This window comes from Microcebus murinus, chromosome 1 (genome assembly GCF_040939455.1).
Source record: "Microcebus murinus isolate Inina chromosome 1, M.murinus_Inina_mat1.0, whole genome shotgun sequence".
NCBI lineage: Eukaryota > Metazoa > Chordata > Mammalia > Primates > Cheirogaleidae > Microcebus > Microcebus murinus.
Window position 1 is genome coordinate 36,804,085 of NC_134104.1, and position 16,659 is coordinate 36,820,743.

Below are 16,659 nucleotides of genomic sequence, written 5' to 3' on the forward strand. Positions count from 1 at the left end.
TCAATCATCTTTATTAGAGCCAAAATTAATTGTTTAAAATTAAGGGATAAAACATGAGCCCTATTAGCTTTGTGTAAGTAGAGTGACCACATAATCTATCCTCAAAACCAGAACACTGAGAGTAAAAGTAGACAATAATAAAAATTATACCATAAAAAATAGCCAAACAGTAGGATTATCCTATGCAAAGTAGGACATGGGGTGACTTGACTTATAGATGGTTCTTTTTTGGATAGCCTGGATATATTATATTTTTCATGACCTAATACAGATTATTTAGCCATTGTGCTGCTATTATTCAATCTGAAATAAGTAGGTAAAGAATTAAGTAATATAATGAATATTCAAAAATTAAAACAGCCAAAAATTGCCCAGTAGGCCAAGGTAAGGCAGTTCTTTTCCTAAAATACAATGTTTCGTTAAACTATTACTGATTTACTGACTTAAGTTTCCCCATCTAGTTGGATATCATTATCTTATCCCTCTGTAAACTTATGCATGGCGAGGAGTATTCTTTATTTTGGAATTTTAGTGACTGCTAAGTCTTTATCCTAAAACCTGGGAAATTGTTGCTGTAAAAATATCGTAATGTAAACAGCAACTTCCTCATTTGCAATTACATTAATCGTGGTCTAGCAAAAGCAAGAACAGTGATTGCTATTAGATATTTTTTGTAAACTCAGGTGCACGCTCTAGCATAGTACTAATCTTTTGCTGCCTAGGTGGTCTCTGATTCCGACATAACCACTCCCACCTAGGCTTCCAAACCCTTATCACTAAATTCTATCTTTAGCTAAAGTGATATCATGACTTTGTTTTCTCACAGAGCTTATGTTTATTTCCCAAAGTTTGTCTTCCTTGAAAAATAGAACTTTCTCTCTTAATAATGTGGAGCCCACCATAATCCTGCAGACAAATGCTGGATCTTTGGTCAGGCACTCCAAATTTTAGCTTTGCAGAGTATATAACACCAAGAAAAATTTAATTAAAAGCAAGATTTTTCTATGACTTTAATCTGAAATTATTAAAGAAAGCTAGCAAATTGAATGATAATAAAGCCTACACCATTTGAAAACGTATACCAACTATATTTTAAAACCATAAAATGTTAGGAAGATGTATTAACAAAACAATTTCAGTAAATCTATTTAATTGGAAAAGCCTAAGGAAGCAAATTTTACAAACTAAGAATTCAATAATTAAAACTCTAGCATTAAGTTCAGGTCTCAGACATCTAATGTGAGCTTATAGAAGCAGATTTGGTTGACACGCTTTTTGATAAGCATGTCTATGACTGCCCTTAAGAGTATTTATAGATAGGCCGGGTGCGGTGGCTCACGCCTGTAATCCTAGCACTCTGGGAGGCCGAGGCGGGTGGATTGCTCGAGGTCAGGAGTTCAAAACCAGCCTGAGAAAGAGCGAGACCCCGTCTCTACTATAAATAGAAAGAAATTAATTGGACAACTAATATATATAGAAAAAATTAGCCGGGCATGGTGGCACATGCCTGTAGTCCCAGCTACTTGGGAGGCTGAGGCAGCAGGATTGCTTGAGCCCAGGAGTTTGAGGTTGCTGTGAGCTAGGCTGACGCCATGGCACTCACTCCAGCCTGGGCAACAACGCTGGACTCTGTCTCAAAAAAAAAAAGAGTATCTATAGAGAATATATTCAACTTCTACGAATATGAATTATTTAAATTATCCCTGGAAATATCATCAGGGTCCTTTGAACTAAAACCTTTGGGGTTTCTTTTTAAGTCATACTATCTATTTGTAAGGATTGATATGTTTCATAATATTCTTTCAAAAAGAGTTCCCAATTTACAAAGAGAAAAATTACATTTTTAATAGAACAAAATTCATTTTATTTTTCTGTCCTCCAATGGGTCCTTTGGAACCTTTTATAAATAATGAAAGATACATTATGAAAACTTAATAATCTATTTTTTCATATCTTGAAGTATTTTGCTATTTCTTTATCTTAGGAATTTTATTATAACATTGATTTTTATGAATTATTCTAATAAAGATTAAAATAATGAGATAAAAGAATGGTAAAATCAAATAATAGGTCAATACATGAGTAAAATAAATTATCAACTTTTAATTATTCTTCAGTTTTCTTATTATAATCCCCAAAATATTATACCATGCTTCCAAAAATTCTAAAAGAAGTCTGGTGCCACTTTCTTTTTAGTATTTTTATTTGTTTATTTGTGTGTTTTAAGTTTTCGTTGAAGAGAGTTAAGAACACAGAATTTAAAAAATTTTTCATCTATACTGGCAGAAGGTAGAACATTGAAAAAACAAGACATTTCAAGATTATTAGATTAAAAAGAAAATGATTGCTGAGTAAGATAGCTTCACTCAAGAGTCTAATGATGATGGTGAAATTGACTTTGAAATCTCAGACTATGTATCTTTAGATGACCATAAATTATATGAATTTTCTTAAACTCAAGAATGAATCAGTAAACAATTTTTAAGGACAAGAAAGGACTTATGATATTCTAATGCAATTTTTCAGTCAATAAAATGTATTTCATCATGCATTTTTTACAATAAAGACTTGAAACATGCCTTTTAGCTTAAAACAGTGGTCCTGAACCTTTTTGTCACTAGGGACCTATTTCATGGAAGATAATTTTTCCACAGACCAGAGCGGTGTTGGTGGTGGTGGTGTTGGTTTTGGGACAATGCACGTAATGACATTTATTGTGCAGTCAAACCTCTCTGCTAATAATAATCTGTATTTGCAGCTGCTGCCCAGCACTAGCATCACTGCTTCAGCTCCACCTCAGATTATCAGGCATTAGATTCTCACAGGGAACATGCAACCTAGATCCCTTGCATGTGCAGTTTACAGTAGGGTTCACACTCCCATGAGAATCTCATGCTGCTGCTGATCTGACAGGAGGAGGAGTTTATGTGATGATATGAGTGATGGGGAGTGGCTGTAAATAAAGATGAAGCTTCCCTGGCTCCCCCACTGCTCACCTCCTGCTCTGTGGCCCAATTTCTAACAGGCCATGGTACTGTTCCACAGCCCAGAGGGGTTGGGTAGTGCAAGCTTAATGGACATGTGACAATATGTTCTATCTTTTGTGATGTCTGTTTATATATATGCTTCATAAGTGAATAAAGGCTGAGGCTGATGTACATACAAAGATGATAGAAAGAAAATTGAAATGGAAAATAATTTATTGGCTCCCTTAATTGGTGGTCATAAATCTAAAAATTTAAATGTTTTTCAATTATGAGCATAGATGATCACCATTTGCTTTTGTAAAAAACTAAAACTGTCAAAATATTCAAAAGCATTGTGTTTTGATAAATGCAAGAAAAGGAACAAGAGCAATTGCAAACTAGAATCCATTTGAGATATATTTAAAACCTGGAGGCAGTATTTATAAGATTAAAATATTGAGATCTATACATAAAAGTTGGTGAATGGTTAATTGCATTCAAAGGATGTGCATTTTGAGTGTGTACTTTCAAAATCAAGAAAATATGGAATAACAAACCATAATTTCCTATTTTAAAAATCTTCTTAAAGTTTCTAAAAAGTTGCTAGCTGATTTTTACTATATATTTCTTCTTATATCTATAGAGTATTCAGAAAGGAATTAAAATATATTTACTTTTAAAAATGATTAATTGGATTCAAAGGATAAGTGGTGATACTCTGGCATACTAGAGTTAACCTGTTTTAACCAGGCCCATAATGCTTTAGCATGTATGTTTTTGAAGAAAATAAATCTCTTTAATTTTTAGCATCCAGCCCCCCCCCCCACTTCCAGATAATATTAAACAGAGGAGTGTGATTATCATGTTAAGGGACGGTGGATCATGTGTGCTATTACACTTTGAGAGTTTAAATGATATGATTTGGTGTTCATAATACAGGCTTACTAATTTGAAATGGGTGAGTAATTCCTGCATATTGAATTAATCAATCACTGGAATATTTACATGGTTGAATGTGAATGTGGTTATGACAGTGAATAGGCCTAAAATGTTTGGCATTTATATATGTGTGTGTGTGTGTGTGTGTGTGTGTGTGTGTGTGTGTGTGTGTGTGTGTGTGTATGCAATAAATACTTGAGATATGTGTAAATAGCAATATTTGAGTTAACAGTCTCCTATCTGAACTAAGGCATAACTTGCACTTTGGCTCTCATTGTCATTCCTACAAAAACAGTTTTTGAAAGAAGCTGCTTATATAAGGAGTCATTAAAACATGTGGAAAGAATTTACTATAAAATGAAGAGAGTATAGGAAACTGGATTTTTATTTTTTCACATTACCAGTAATGATATGTGAACAAATCAATCCCCCTGATTTGGACAAATCAATCCCTGTAATATGACCTCTAAATTCCCTTCTACCCCAGACATCTCTATATTGGTATCTTAGATGGCCCTGGAATTCCTAAGGAATTCAGTTTGGTTCCACCTCCTTTCAGATTTGACCTATAAGAGACTCAATAATTCCAGAAATCGCTGGAGTTGGCTGGTCTACAACTTAAGCAGCTCCTTCTCTCATTCTTGTTCTATTTCAATCCCTTTCACTTTTTTTTGTATGAAATGACTGATTAATGAGAATCTTTTTCCTTAGACTGTGTTCCATGAAAATGGAACTAAGTTAGGTTAGTTCACTATTATAACTTTAGTGGCTAGTACAGTTTCAAGCATATAATAGAAACATAATAAATATTGATTAAATAAGGTACATGAATTAATGAACAAATAAATGTAATAACAGAATATTATACCTTTTATTTTATCTTGTTTTCTTCTTTGCTAACAGAAAACAAAGGTAATAGAAATTCAGGTAGCACAGTAAAATATCAACTTCTAGGGACTTCTGACAACTTATAAATATTATTCCTTTTTCCCTGCAAACTAAATCTATTTCTCATGCTTGCTTGCTTGCTTTCATACTCACACACAAACAATCGGATTTTCTTGATTTCTGACTCCAATAGAATCAGGTCAGCAGTGAGGATAGAAGCAATAAATCTCTTTATCTCTGCTGACTTTTATGGAACTGACATCTCTTAAAATATTTTTCTTGACTTTGGTGCTTTTTTACTGACTGATTAGGCAGTAGGGCATGGCAGTCAATTGAATCTCCCAAAATCTAATATTAAAAGCGGAAAAGGAAAGACCTGAGGGGCAACAGAATAAGTGAAGAGCACTAAAGAAGGTCCAATAATTCTTTTCCAAAAAATCAGAAACTGCATTTAAGTGTTAGTCTTTCTGTCTGCCCGAGTAACTGTCTTTGTGTCTCTGACATTCTCTGTTTTCCATCAAGACAGCATTCTACCTTTTCATGTTAGTAAGAGACTCAGCTCCTAAAAATTGATTGATGATAAATGTATTATGAAGTAAAATGTACATGTCTAATGCCTAGTAGGAAAGAAAACATTTCTCCATTATGATGGAATATACAAGTTATCTAAGATAAAGGAATGTGTGGAACAAGAATGTAAGCTCCAAAAAATTTTATTTGTGTCTTAGGTTACCGTTTTTGATTTGGGCATACTGACATTACTAAGAATGAATAATGAGTAAAACCTGCAACATTAAACTGTGGAAGAGATCACAAGTACTGTTTCTTTCAACTCTCAGTAAGTAGGGATACAGATGACACCAAGGGCAGTAATTGAATTACATCCAGATGCTTGAAGATATAATTAAATTTTTAAAAGCCACACAGAGATTTTGCTAAAGCATCATGTCACTTAGCCATCTTTTTATAAATAATTTCCAAAGTAGCTTTATTTAAATCCCCTCGACAATATGAGACAACAAAACAAACATAACAAAACAAAAAAATCAAACAATAATGAAAACTGCTCTTTGCTCCGCCCACAAGAAAATAAATAACTTCCCTTATCTTAAGAGCCAGTCAACATTTGTACAATGATACAAATACTGCATAGTATAGAAAGCATGAAAATTTCATCTTGAGAGCTGATATCTAAGAGCTTCTAATTTCTTATCCTATTCATGCAGTTTTTTAATCTGCAGCTCATAGAGGGGGCTTAAATTGGAGGCTGTCAGAGCACTTAATATCCTCTTGTTTATTTATGCTGTTTGGTCCAAGAAGGCTTGGAGAACCATTTAATTTCACTTTCTGTGTTTTTTATAGAAACAGTTTTCCAAAAATAACCAGTAGGTAACATGAAGAGAGGTCATCAAGAAACATAGCTACAGGATGAAAAAAGTTGATTTTATTTTCATTCTATAAAGGTTTTCAATATTGCAAAATTTGTCCAGCTTCAAATTTAACATGCAGAACTGAAAAGCTTAAAGTCACTTTAAAGATTCCAAATACCCATAGTCAAAACAAAGTATAACTGTAAATCCCTAGGTTTGTCAATCTATTCTTAAGTTGTCATAGAAGTGGGTTTTGCTGATAGAATATTTCTCCTCTGAGATCTTTTGATAGAAGAGAAAAATATTCAATATTTCATAATTCCTACCCTAAAGAGAATTCAGTGATGCAAATTAGGATTATCTTTTTTATATTTGAGCCACTTAATTTTAGATCAATTTTGTGATAGGTTTCTGTGATTGGTATAAAAATCTCTAAAGGAAAAAATTTACCTTAAAGAGCCTAGAATGAGAGTGATCCAGGAAGACACATCCAAGTTTATGCTTTCCCCACTTTGTGCTCCATGATGCTTCAGGGTTTAACTTAAACCATCTCAACAATTCCAGCATGTACTGTATTATAACTTGCCTTGACATAGACTGAATTCCCTACTTCTGCACCAGAAAACTTCAGCCAAATTTTAATCTCATAGACCTTTCTTAATTCACCAGTAAAAGAGAGATTTGGAATAGAGAACCTTCACTGCCCCTTTTTGTTCCCTAAACTATTAGATGGGTTGATGCTATGCATGTGACCTAGAAGGTAGAGTATTGAAAAAAAGTTAAAACAGAAAAGTACAGTTAAAAGACTATGTGTGCTATTGGTGCCATTTCCTCATCCCATTTCCTCCCTTTCAAGTTGTGCTAAAGAAGTGAAATTAGAAAGAAGCAAAATACAAGGTTCTAAAGAAGTCAATATTTGAGTGCAAAATCCAGTAGGAGAAATGTAGAAATTATTTGAAATATAGACTAATACATGAAAGGTACTTAAAAAAAAATACCTATTTACTTATTTAATCTCTCCTTTTTACCTTTCTCTTATGTCCTTTCAATTATATATTACTACCCCAATCTTTAGATTATTTGTAAAGAATGGTTTAAGATAAAATGATAACAGTAATATTAAATGTAGCAAAACATCACACCATACATACCATCATTTATGGTACCAGGGCATTTATTTGCATATGCATTTGCTTCAAAAAACTGCAAGCTCATATGAGAAACAATGGTAGCATTTGCCAAATCATGAACTATAATATTGGAAAAGTAAAGTCTGTACAGTTTAAATTGTTAATGTCAATTTATTACTTATAGTCATATTACAGATGTAAATGGTGAGAAACAGGTAAGCAATATATTTGCTTCCAAGGTAGTTTTGGGAATTGGCTAATAAATATAAATATCAACACATATTCAGGAAAGATATTAATCCAATGAAAACAGTTTAACTGTTGCTATAACTACTTGTATTGATACTTGCTCTTAGAATAAATAGAAATTCATGAGGTTTCATAATGCTACAATGATGCTTACCGTCTCTTTATAGTATACATCATCACAGTAAATATTCATCTTCTTTTTCTGATAGATGAACTATTTTATACCAAGTTCTTCCTCTAGCATTGCTCATGATTGTTGTTAATTTTAGCCTGGTGGCAATTAAGAATTCTGGTTTTTCACCATCTGCAGAAGAGTCATTCATTAGGCAGGACACCATGAGGAAATGATAAGTGTCTAAGGATAGATAATTGAAAGTCACTGCAATTCCCCTAAAATACGTTGCCCACCTGTCAGGCTCTTTGGCAGGAAAAAATTATTTTTCTATCAATTTTTAGTTTCCCAATAGCTCAGGAGATTCAGAAAGAATATCAACCTCTTTAATTGTTGTGAAAGAAGTCTCAGAACATCAAAGCTTTCTGTTTCTCAGGGCAAATGATTATTAGTTTGCTAAATATAAATAAAAACCCAATTTGCCTGACACTTTGGAATATTTTAAAGTAAATATGCAAATTGGAAAATCTCCTTCACCAGAGTTGCATTATAAATTAGGTGAAGATTTGAAAAAATAGAAAGAAAAGAAAAGAAACAGTGAACCTGAAGTCATTTTAATAAATTCTTTTTGCTTCTGGACCCCATCCTATTCACATCAACCCTCTCTTTGCTTTCCTTTCTCCCCTTCAACCTTTCTCTCTTTGAAGTTCACAGCTTTGAAACACACTATTATTATCTTATCTCTTATCTTTCCTTTCCTGCAGCTTCTTTCTATTCCCTTTCTGTTAGCTATCTAGGGGAAGGTGTGTTTGTGGATGACCTCTGAGTGATTTTTGGCTTCAGTGATATACTTTTGTTTTCTTAGTTGGATGATCCTTGGGAAAAGGACTTGAAAACCTGGCAAATGAATATTGATAAACTTTGGGTGGATGGAAATTTTTGTCAGAATTTCTTTAGATACAAATGCAAGTATATGTGCATATTATTCTACTATGATCTCTTATAACTGGTAATGATGTCCCCACTCTTCGCTTTAATTAAGTATAAAATCAAAGCACATAAAGCCTTAAACTTTTATTTCTGAATCCTGACCTAATAATTTATTCAAAAAATATGCTGTGCTTGTACTTTCTTCTAACTTCCGTAACCTTAAACCAAACATGATCTTTTGCCTGGTTAGTTTATGTTTATAGCATGTTCTCCTTTGGACATTCAGAACAGAGAAGAGGCTTCTAGAAGTGGCTGGACAGCCCTGTGCTCACAATCTTGCCCCATCAATCTAGACCTTATGCTTCAACAACTATTTATCATATTAACTTTATAGCATTGAAGTTTCATATTAACCTTGTGGCCAACTATATTTTTAGATATACCTCTCCTGTACTTTAACTGAAAATTTTAACTAAATTTTTAACTAAATTAAACTAAATTTAATAGTAATACTCCTGTTAAGTGTTATCTTGTGTTATTGACCTAAGCATTCTAGCTGGTTGAGATAATTTTGCATCTGTTCTTTCATGTTTCATCTTTGTCAGTCATATGCCATTTAAAATTTGATATGTATACCTTCTGTGTCTTATTTTAGTCATTAAATTTTTTGTACAGAGCAGGACTGAAGACAGAATCTTTCATCAAACTAGAAGAAACCTCTAGTCAGGTTGACATTAATCAATACATTCTCTGTATTACTCCACGAGTTATACATTTACATCTAATCCTCAAGGATATTAAGAAAGTTGTGTCAAATATCTCATCAAAATTAAAATATATTATATGATATTTTCCAAATCAAAACACCAGCAAATCTGCTAAAAAGCAAGTCAATTTTAATGTGATACTTTATTGATAAATCCTTGCTGATTTTCAATTATTATAATTTTATTTTCTAAATAACCATAAACTTATTATTTAATAATTCTTCCTGTTCCAGAATTTCATGTGACTATTATGTTAATCACTTCTACATTAGAATATTTAACACAGTCTATTAAAGCCTAGTTTTATATGGAAAGATATCTCCAATTTTATAATGGCAGTCATCTAGGAAAGGGAATACATATTATAATAAGATTTCTTGATATGCATCTATTCTGTTAAGTAAGGATGAACAAATTTATTAGAATTCAAAGGATATTTTACTAATTATCAGTCAGTTTTTCTTCCTTGCATAGAATGATTAAATCAGTCAAATACCTACTGTATTCTCAATGCTATATGGTAGAGAGTGCAAAGTAAAAGTATGGCTTGTAAAAGAGTATAAACAATGTAAAATCAAGAAAATGAGACCAAAATAACAAATTAGTAATAAGAATGCACATGTAAAATGTTGTTTTACATTCTTGCTGTTTAATTGGAGAGGGACATAAATGAAAGCTTTAGTAGACAGAAAAATAACAACTTAGTATAGTAATTTATGACTCTATCCAGGTACTTTACCACATTTGATAAGAAGCTTTTAGTGGGTAGATAAAACATATTTGGAATAAGGCCTAAAATTAGGATTTAATTCTATGTGCTGTTTCCATATCTGGAGGGCCTCAAAAGGTCTTTCTGTAAGTTCCCCTCTCAACTCTGCTCCTGCACAAATATGGTGTCTCTAGCCACACAACCCTCCTTATCAAACAGACCAGGTATATTTCTTGCTTATTCCTAAATAGCAGGTTCAGTTCCCTGCCAGCCCATGGAATTATTCAGACAAGCCAATTACATCCTCCTGTAGGAAACAGAAAGCATTTCACCCTCTTTATATTATTATACAACACTGGCCTCCCACCGCCTCCCACCACCACTCTGATCCTGAGCACAATCTCTATGAGGCCCTGCAAGGAGTGTGGTGTCCTTCTCTCCAAGGCTATAAGCCTATGTGACTAGTAAACTGTTCTTCTCATCTGTCCAGGTGTTAAGTGTTCAGTCACTCCATAACCCTGGGGCAAGAATCCTTTCTTCACCAATGAGGCAAATAAAAGGTGTTTCAAACCTAGTCTTGAAGAATGCAGGCATTAGCCTAAACTGAGAAGTAATGAGACATTTCAAGTGGAAAAAAAAAAAGAAAAAAAAGAATGGATTTAGTCACGATGGTGGTGTGTGGTGTACTCGTGGGGCGAGTTGAAGACTGTTCTGGCTAGAGTAGAAGGTATTTTTTAGGGCTAATACATTTAAACAGAGATCATGGGCCATTTCAGTCATTCAAAGAATCTTGATTCAATATAGTTTAAAGTAATGAGGTTTTGCAAAAGTAAGTGTCCTTACGGAAGTGACATCTGAGGAAGATTAGAAATACAGAAACCAGAAAGTAATAAAATTTCAGGGTTAGTAGACATTATAGTCCTGTGTACATTTCAGTGCTTCGATCTACTCTCCCAGATTTCTGCAATGCTATTTGGATTATCAGCCTAAACTTGGGCATATACCCTGCCTACTTCCTGAGATATCTTTGGGTGCCATTTTGAGTACCCCTCAATTTGTAGAAAGTTTTAATTTAAAGTTGTTGCTTATATATGTTAGTCCTATCATAAAAATTGAAATCCAGATAAACCAGTTTAAGTTCCTTTACATGGGGCATTTTTTAAATAACTTGTTTTTAATACTGCAACGAGGGTTCAAATTGGCTAAATAGTATCATTGAGCAATAAGCTCCAAAGCAGATTGCAAATTTAGTTTTTCCAATTAGGAGTCTTTCCGCTACTCAACTGCTGTCTTTGACAAAGACAGGGAATCGAAAATATGTATCTCTATATTATTTTACCATTTGCAATTGAAAAAGCATGTTCTAATTCTATATTGGGGAGCCTAAAAAACAACTATACATATTGGGTCTTTTACAATGTATGTTCATATTTCTTTCTATCTTTAGTGTTGATGGATTTTAACATCTTGGAAGTGTATAAACATAATAAAAGTAAGTGACTGCTTGTTTTTTAGTGCAATTGACTAATGGAAGTTTCTATTCTTTTTATTTTGAAATTATTATTATTTTGAAATTATTATATTATTATTTTATAATAATACCCAAAGGGAATTTACTGGTAATAATTACTCTGTAATGCACCGTTGAATTAGTCAAATGCCCACATGGAACATGTGCATTCACAGATCTCAAATACTCTAGATCCCCAAACTACAGAAACTGATTAGAGATCAGCATAATTATATTTTTAAAAATACAGGTCCAAATTCAGGAGCTGTAGTTCTCTTACATGAGAAGTATCAGTGGCTCTACATTTTGTGCAGTATTTTGCTAGTGTTATTTTGGTGTGAATAAACATAGATATTGTCATAAATCAGGCACCCCTGACATATGAAAAGGCATCTACCTTTTTTGTTTTCATTTGAAAGATTATTTTATAGGTTGAAGTGTCGAATAGATTTTGGTATGTATTCAAGTGTAATTTATCTGTTTTCTTTCCATCTATAGTAGAATCGTAAAGTTGAATATCACATTAAAGTCTGCATTAGTTATTCAGGTGATATGATTTTTTTAACACAGAAATGCCCTGGAGCATTAAATCTTTTCTGTATTCATCCTGGTAACTAGAAAAAGAACTTTGTAGTGGTTGCTTGAAAATGAAAACTGCTGGGAACTGAGGGAGAGGAGATGTGTGCAGTTCTTTGTCCTTAGTCTCAGCTTGTGGGGGGACACAATTCTACCATGAAGAATGAGTTCTGTGGGGTTTTTATGCCTTTATTATAGAAAATAGAAATTTGAACTTGGGGATATTTTCCCCCTTTTTATGATATTGTAATGTTCTGGACAGATAAATTCCAAACTCTAAGGAGCAATCTAAAACCTTTGAAACATAAAGACTGAAAGTAACAATAAGTTACAAACAAAGGAGCTTTGTAAACTCTACAGTAGGAAGTCAGTTCATCACATTACCTTTCATATTTCTCTTCAAAGCAGGCAAACCTTCCCAGTCTGAGTATATTGTTAATAAAATATAGCACCAATTCCCTTGACAATTTATTGAACTATACTTGCCTTCTGTTATTACCAAAAGACTTTTCAAGAAACCTCAAGCCCAGGTGCAAAATGCCCATTGAAGGAGGGATTGAGGTGGAAGAATTGAAATAAAGAGAATTATGTGGAAACTAAATGAAAGCTCTGAAAAAGGGCATAAAAAGTATCATTTCTAAGTTAAGATTACCCAAATGAGCAAAGTATAGGTCTAATCATACCAACCTAGTGTACCATCCCTATGATTGCTGGCATCCACTGGTATTTACGATATCTTTCACAATTATTTTTGGAGATAAGAGGAGTAATGGGTGAAGACATAAACAGATCTAATTCTGCAGGTAAAAGGCAAATAGTATCCCAGGATTGGAAAGGAGGTCACTTTCAATGAACAATTACTGATAATTTTTAAAATGGCTGGAAAGTATCTCTGGCACACATATCTGCATTCAAACAATGCTTATGATCATGATGGAGATGAGAATTACTGAAGTAGTTTGCCTGAGAATGGATGTCAGCAATGCAGCTCAAGCAGGAAAGGAGACCACAGACAACATCCTAAGCTGACAGAATCTTGACCCAGTTTGTTAGAAATAGGAAACATCCTTTTTGGAATTCTCAGATTTAATATAATCATATTTACATTTAAACTAGCACAGCGGTTTAGACTATAAGAATGCAAGAATAGAAGGGAGAAAAGTCAGAAGGCTGTCACCATATCCATTTGAAGAATTTAGTAGCATAAATTAGAAAGTTTACTGTGAATGGGGTCAAGTGAACAGATTGAAAGTATATTGAAGGTATACTTAACATCACTGAGGTATCAGTGTGAGAGAAAGAGAGAGGCCAAAGGTGACTCCAACATTTTTATCTGTGAAGATGGGTGAGTAAATGGAGGCATCTCATGTGGAATTGAGAATCATTGAGAAAGAAAGTGGTTTGGGAGAAAGGAAACTAAAATATTTGATTTTGGACATGTAAAGTTTGAGATGTCAATTAGACATCAAAGAAGAGATGTAAGCAGGTAGAAATATGAATATCATATTTGAGTAATGGATGGAGATAAGAAAGATAAATATGGTGTGTGTCATTAGCAGAAAGATCTTTAAAGTCATGAGACTGAATGAGAGCAGTTAGCGAGTGAGTATAGACAGTGAGGAAAGGAGATTCCAGGACTAAGCCCTCGACCATAGTGAAAATTTATAGTAAGAACTTTACCCAGAAGTCAAAACTGTGCCATAAAAATCTCTGCCACAACCCTGAACATTGCTACAATTCCCTAGTACCAGGTTGATAATCCTACTGCTCCTGTCTCTTAAACTTCAGTGATGCATTTTGTTTTTCTTAACTGAATAAAATTTTACTCAATAGACAGTCTAAGCTATAATAGTTCTTGCTCAGGTAAAGCCTCATAAACAAAAGTCAACTATATGTTGCCTTTATGTGGCTTTTTAAAGATACAACCATGTTGAACAAATTCACCCACCTTCAGACTTCGAGGTATCTGATGTCTCTTCTTGACAATGATATAAAATGGGAGCTTTTGTAACATCCAGGGCCGTGTGATTGACTTCATGAACAATGAGCTGTTTACTGTCATGTACATGTTCTTTACATAAGAAGGTTATGGAGGAATGAAAATCTGAAAAATAATGTCTGCTACTACATCTTGATGTGTGCTATAATAATGCATTTCGTATGAGTGGTTACCAAAGTTATTCCCTTTCCAGCCTTTGAAAGACTTTACCTTTGTGCTCTATGGTGAGAAGCCTTCTGTGAGCAAGGCTAGTTGTTGAATCTTCCCAGTGTGGTGATCTGTAGCTGTTTGGTCTTCAAGGTTTACTCCCCCAGAGGAAAGTGCTCTGGACATCTGACCATGAAACATAAAAATGTTTTGCTTCAAGACTTTTGACACTCTGCTGTTGGGAAGTACATTTTGTCATCCTGCACTTCTATGTTGTAGGAACTGAAATTCCTAGGAAGCTGTTCTAGTTCTTTATTGCTGTAAATAAAATGACACAAAATCTAGGTACTTAATAACCATTTTATTAAATTCTACAAATTCATAATTTAGGAGTTCAGGAAGGGTTGGCTAGGTGATGCTTTTCTCCACATGGTGTCAAAAGTGTCACAACTCTACTTTGGATGGTCGAAGGTCACAGATTGAGAGGTACTGAAAATGGACCTAAAAACTTGCTTTTAATGATGAAGATTCTGAACTTTGAGTTGATGCTATAATGGGATGAGACTTCTGGGAACCTTCAGATGGGACACTTTGCATTTTGGAGAAGCATAAATAAACCACTGGAGGCCAGAAGGTAGACTGTGGTAGACTATGCCCCCAATGATCCTCACCTCCTGGTATTTCTGCTCTTGTGTAGCCTCCTTTTGAGTATAGGCTGTACCTATTGACTTGTTTGTAACAAATAGAATGCAGCAAGTTATGGAATGTCATTTCCATTGCTAGGTTTTAAAAGACTCTGTCTTCTGTCTTGCTAGTAGAGTCTCTCTATTGCCTTCTCAGCATGCATGTTTTGATGAATCAAGCTGCCTTGCTAGAAAGGCCCACATGGAACTGAGAGCAGCTTGTGGCCAATAGCCAGCAAGTAATTGAGGCCTTCAGTTCAGCAACCTGTAAAGAATGGAATCCTGCCAATAACAATATGATATTGGAAGCAAATCTTTACCCGGTTGAGATTTGAGATAACTAAGCCCAGCCAACAACTTGCTTTCAACCTTTGAGAGACCCCGAAGTAGAGGTCCAACATAAGTTTTGCCAGGTTCCTGATGCAAAGAAACTATGAACTAATAAATATGTGTTGATTTAAGTTGCTGAGATTTTTTTTTTTTTTTTTTTTTGAGAAAGGGTCTTGCTCTGCCTTGGGCTAGAGTGCAATGGCATGATCATAGCTCATTGCAACCTCAAACTCCTGGGTTTGAGCAATCCTTTGGACTCTTTCTCCCAAGTAGCTGGACCTATAGGTATGCACTACGACACCAAGTTAATTTTTTTATATTTTGCAGAGTTGGAATCTTGCTCTTGCTTAGGATGGTCTCAAACTTTCGGCCTCAAGTAATCCTTCTGCCTCCACCTCTCAAAGTGTAAGGATTATAGGCATGAGCCACTGTGCCTCGTGTTAAGTTGGTAAGATTTGAAGGTAATTTGTTATACATCAAAAGATCACTAATGCAGAGCCTTTACTGTCTTTTATTAATATTTTTACTTCTCTCTGATTGTTGGCTTAATTAATATTGTGGCTTGGCTTCTTTACAAGATGGGGGTTATGGCCTCTAACTACTTTTGAGCTCTACATCTCATAGCTTGTGCCATCAGAGAAGGACTAACATTCTTTCTCTGACTAGTCAGAATAATCATTTAAATATATAAATCAAGTCAGATCGTTGACCTTATTAAATTCTTTACTCTCAGTGCCTTTCCATTATACTTCAAATAAAAGACAAACTTTCCACAAATAGGGACCTTAAACGAGTAACTTAATGCTTCTTTGACTCTACCCCTGAACTTTATCTTCTTTTAACCACACTTCACAAATTCTCTCCTGATCATTTTCCAATCAACCTTGTCCTTTTTTTTCCTCAAACATGCACACTCATCTATCTTCTGCTTCACTAGACTATGTGAACTTCTACATCTTTGCCTTAGCTGTTTTTCTCCCTTATCTTTGCTCTTTTAGATATTTTCATTCTTCTGATCTTAAAAGAAATGTTGTCTTCTTAGAGCTGTTCCTATATTCAAGTGAAAGTAGCACACAATTCTGTGACAACCTGTACATACTTTTGTGTTTAATTTTCTACATAATATTTCGTTGCTATCTGAAATAATTTTATTTGTACCCATAGCTATTAACTATTTTCCTCCCCTTAGACTATAAGTTGCATGAAATCAGAGGCCTAATCTTCTATATTTAATTGCTATAAGTTCAGGGTTGTTAAAATGTGATGACAATAATTAATTAATTATAAGTGACATTGGACTATAATGTAATACAACACAGGTAAGTATTTTTTTACTTTCTTTTTTCTTTTGTTG